Source organism: Gossypium hirsutum, chromosome A03, assembly GCF_007990345.1.
Source record: "Gossypium hirsutum isolate 1008001.06 chromosome A03, Gossypium_hirsutum_v2.1, whole genome shotgun sequence".
NCBI lineage: Eukaryota > Viridiplantae > Streptophyta > Magnoliopsida > Malvales > Malvaceae > Gossypium > Gossypium hirsutum.
Genome location: NC_053426.1, coordinates 106238139 through 106243347, shown reverse-complemented (window position 1 = coordinate 106243347; position 5209 = coordinate 106238139). Strand labels below are relative to the sequence as shown.

The 5209-nt window shown below is 36.8% G+C and overlaps 1 pseudogene; it reads left to right on the top strand.

Annotated features, from left to right (window-relative positions):
• Positions 1-3474, top strand: part of LOC121218378 (uncharacterized) — a 13700-nt pseudogene extending 10226 nt beyond the window's left edge.
• Positions 3475-5209: the final 1735 nt, after the last annotated feature.

The following is a 5209-nucleotide window of genomic DNA, read 5'->3' as shown; positions in this document are numbered from 1 at the left end:
ATATTTACTTTTTTTAAAATATAATATTCATATTACATTTTATAACTATTTTTTAACTCACGTATTTTCAATAGTTCAATATTTTCAAAAATATTTATCTAAATAAAATTACAAATATATTTTAATATGATGTATTAATGCTAATATTTTCAAAAAGGTTAAATATGAATATAAGAATGATGAAACTTGAATTTAGAAGGATTTTCAATAAAAGGTTCAAAATAAAAGGATCTTATGGGCTGAATTGTTCATTATTGGTGTGAATGGTAAATAAAAATCGTATTTTGACTAAACGCAAAAAGTCAGATTCTTTCTTCTCAAATTTCAATTTTCAAATTTGATGGTGATTGGATTACACTCCACAGTAATAAAATATTTGCTTACCCAAAACGGCACAATCCATTAGATGTAAAGATTTTTCTCTTTTTACTATTAAAAAGATTAAATTTTCTTATTTTTTCACAGAGTCATGAAATCTAATGCATATATAAAAATTAGATGCCTTAAATTAATATTGTATTTTTCTGTTTTTGCTGGTTCTTTCTAGAAAGTGTAGAGAAACAGATAGTTGTGTTCATAAATATGATATTTTCTCTTTTTTCCCCTCTGTTTCCCTTATCAAGTGTATTTTGGTTGTGCTGCTTTTGTTTCCCGGGAAAAAGTTCAATTTTTCTTTTTAATTTCTGTTAAAGAAGTCCTCTTGATCCTAGTGAAAGGATCCAAACCAACAAATCTTTTAGCAGAAATCTTGGGTTCTGTTGAAACAATAAAAAGAAAAAACCTTGAAAAAAAATTCTGGCTTCTGTCATTAAAATAAGCTTTTTTCTGGTTTTCCCTTATTTTGTATTGTTTTTGTTTCTTGGTGTGGGATACGAGTGTTTTCAACTTTGCCTTGTGGGTTTTTTTGTTTAAGAATTAAGCGTTGAACGGTCGGTAGAGAGAAGAAACTTGTTTCTTCATTGTTGATCAAAGCAGAGCAGGCTTGAGTTTTCTTTAAGTTTGCAGGGCATAGAGTGGAATTCCCTTTTATTTTCACTACTTGTTTAATTCTTAAGCTTTTCTTGTGGGGGGTGGTGAGAAAGGGTCGTCCAAATCAACCGGTGACCGGAAAAGAGTTGAATTAGACAACATTGTCAACCACCAAGAAAGACTCAGTTGAATAGAGAGATAGGGAGAGAGATATTTGATGTTAAAATTCTCTTCCATTTCTGTTCCCTTAAATTTAGCTGTCCAAACGTGAGACTATAGAATTCTCTCGAGTCACAAATTTCCATCATATAACCAAATCGCGACAATCTCTCTCTTCTCTCTCCTTGTTTCCCTCCCTCCCTAGTCTTTCCCATTCTACTCTCTCTTTCTCTTGTGTTTTTCTTGTGGTTCCTCTGTTTTCAGGGTTGAGGTTGAGAGACCAAAAAAAAAAAACCAATCTCTCTCATCTCCGTCTCTTTGTTTTGGAATCATGATTTTTGAAACAGGGTCGACGCAATCAAACCTTGCCTGCTTCCTCCATTGCACTACCCCGACTGTCAAGTCCCATTTCTTCCCAAGGTCACTCCTCTTTCCCATCTCTCTCTCTCTCTCTCTCCGTCATTCTTGTTGTTTATTTGATTATGGTTTCATGGTTGATTTGTTTATGTTGCAGAGTGAGATTAGGAACCTTAATCGATTATGGCACCCTTGGGAGAGAGAAAAGGTTGAATATTTCACGTTGGGTGATCTTTGGAATTGTTATGACGAATGGAGTGCGTACGGGGCTGGCGTTCCCATTGTCTTGAACAACGCCGAAACCTTAGTCCAATACTATGTTCCTTATCTCTCTGCCATCCAAATCTTTACCAGCAATTCTTCAGTCAACACCTTTAGGTAAATCAATCTTTTGGCTGTTGACATGATATTCGTGGCAAACATTGAGTATGCAATTGTGTTGTTTAACACCTTCAATCGATATTATTAGATTAGGCAAAGGGCAATTGTACAATTCTGGGGGTTTTGTAATGTGATAAAAAATAAAATCTGGTTGGAATCTTTACAGGGAGGAGACTGAATCAGGTGATGGCGAGAGGGATTCTTTTAGTGACTCATTGAGTGATGAGAGCGAGAGTGACAAGTTATGGAGATGGGACGGATGCTCGTCGGAGGATGGCGGTTCCGAGCACGATAGCCTTTGGCATGTGAATAATAGATTGGGTTACCTTTACTTTCAGTATTTCGAGAGATCAACTCCTTATGGAAGAGTTCCACTCATGGATAAGGTACTTTTTTTTGCCTGATTCCTTGCTTTTGTTGGTTTTAGCCCTTACTTACACCCATCTTTTTTACTGATTGCATTGTCTTCTTTCTTTGATTCGCATTTTCTATGCTTTATATGGCTTTTTCCCAATTGTAAGATTGACAATGTAATGGCAATTGATTAGACTTAGAAAGAACAGCTACGGATTTTTCAGAATATAAGCATCTTATAAAGACTGAAATAAAACTTTTGACCTTTGAATAGCAAAATTCCTTTGCTTTTATTTCCCTTTCTCTGCATATTGTTGTTTTTCATGTCTCTTGTTATTTTGTCTACAATCATCTCTTTAAGGATATTATCAATATATATCTAATCCTTCATGAGCATAAATTCTTGCTTTTGTCGTGATATTGTTTTTTAACTTTTACTCTTGTCACAAAGAAGAATAAGTTAATACCCTTTCGGTCTTTGGACTTTAAGTTTCGACGCGATTGTGACGCGTTGCGGTACTCGCTTTTAACAGATTAATGGATTATCGAGAAGATGCCCCGGGTTGATGTCATTGAGGAGCGTAGATCTTTCCCCAGCTAGTTGGATGGCTGTTTACTGGTCTTTTCCGTCTCTTCCTCTCTCTTTTCTGATAGAATCTCCCTCTTAGACCTCTTTAGATAATATGATTTTGCATATTATATAGTTTCAAATTATTGACAAAGGATTATTGTTTGATGTTGATGATATCAGGTACCCAATTTATCATATTCCCATGGGAAGGACCATAAAAGACTTGTCCACATGCTTCCTCACATACCACACTCTATCTTCTTCTTTCCAAGGTTCTCTTTCTTTCAGCTTTTGTGTTATGTTAAGTTGCTTGGTTCCAAGATACTTATACATGTAATGGTTGTTTTGCAGATATGGACCTGGAAGATGACATTGAGAATCCTGAAAGGAAGCGAAAGGAAGGAGAAGGCATCTCTCTTCCACCATTTGGCTTGGCCACTTACAAGATGCAAGGAAACGTGTGGTCTCGGGTAATTCTGGGTGGGACCAAGAGAGGCTGGTGTCGCTTTTAAGCGTGGCAGATTCGTGGCTAAGCAACTTAGAGTCCAGCACCATGACTTCAATTACTTCACGGGGATTCGACGTGGCTAAATACATAATTGCTTGCTGTAGTTTTCTCTTGAGAACCCCATGGAAGTGACTGATCACTAATTATCAAAAAAAAAAAAAAAAAAAAAAAAGAAGCCTCTTTTTGGGTTTTAAGAATTTTTGGTTTTGTGCTTGGGAGTAATAGTGAGGATTGTGATTGGCACTTGTTATCAAAACCCTTTTGACGGTTCACTCTGAGGCCAGCCTTGACAGGAACTTTCAGCAGAGGGTATGTGAGTTGAGTTTACCCTCTTTATGTTTGGGCTTTTATTGTAAAGAAATGGGTGAGGGTCTAAGAGGGTGACAAAAGTGGGGCTCTGAAACTTTAGAAAATCTTTGCGGTTTGTATGGTATATGTTTCTCTTGACCTTAATTATAGAGCTAATAGAGATGTGGAAAAAATTGCCCCACAGTTTCATAAAAAATTTCCCTCACTCATCATTATTCATATTGGGTACCTGTAGTAGATAAAGCAAAACCAATGAACAGTTACGTCCTTTTTACCAATAAAATTGCACCGCAATAAATTTATAAGCAAAGCAAAGCAAGTGAGAGAAAAATGTTGACTTGAGAGACATTAGACACTTTGGTACGAATTTCATGCTTAACATTGCATGCTAGGTTGGGTTTGGGCAGACACAGAACATGAAGAAAGTGAAATCTAGCAATGGTGGGACCTGAGGTCTTTTGATATTAATGCCATCACTTGTATGGGTATTCATTAATATTGATTGGTTCGGTATCCGCTCTAATTTCCCCGTCACTATGTCTTGTGCTGGTTTTCTTTTGTCTTCCAATATTTTATCGAGCACATGGTGCAAATGGTTAACAACAGACAACACCTATTTGATTCATGGATAAAACATTACCTGGGGTCTTCTCTAGACAAATCGGCTCTGACGCAGAATCATGGAGGACAAAGTTAAACATTCTCTCTTCTTAAAACTATTAATTTTTGTCTTTACCTTAGCATTTTGAATGACTTGACTTGAAGCCAAGTCACTGAACATGCCCAACTCTTCAAGCCCAGTAAACCCTTGGCTGATGATGGGCAAATATTGATATTTTGATTTGTGTTTTATTTTTGGTCGAAGTTCAAATTTCATTTCATAGGAATACAGCAATGGGAACATGTCCCATGCAAACAAAGGACAATGAAGCCTCCAACCCAAATAAACGAACGAAGGAAGCACTCGAAAACCCAAGTCTCATAAAGACAACACCCTAGAAGATGAGTAACCCTACAATTTATGTCAGAACAGTTCGTCATTGCTGAATTAGCCTCCTTGCCTAATGGAGGCAAAAAGAGATCTCAGCACAAACGTCGCCCAACAGTAAGATGCATTACTCACTCTCAAGGTAACGGACATTGATATAGTGGTTAAGCAACCCTTGCCTTCGTAGTGGATACTACTCTTGACTTAACCAATAGACCAAACGAGCCTCATGGGACTCGAGTTCCGTAGCCTAATCGCGACGCAAAACAGCACAGTCCATGGCCACAAAGCTTATTTTTCCACCGGACCCCATCTTACCGGAATATTGGTTGGAGTTTGGCAACAGCAAGTTTTTTGGAGAGATTGGGATTATTGTATATACATTTATAGGAGTTAGAATAAAATCTCGCCATTATATAATCAAAATTTTAGTATTTGAAGTCAACTATAATTTTATTAACAATAGATTTAAAAAATTTAAGGGTCAACCAGAATTTTTCAAATTGGGGTTAGCTCCTACTGAGCCTTGGGAGTTCAGGAACACGAGAGTCGACCACCATTACAGCACCTCAACCCTAAAGAATAAGAAACACAACGAGGCAATCGGGATCTC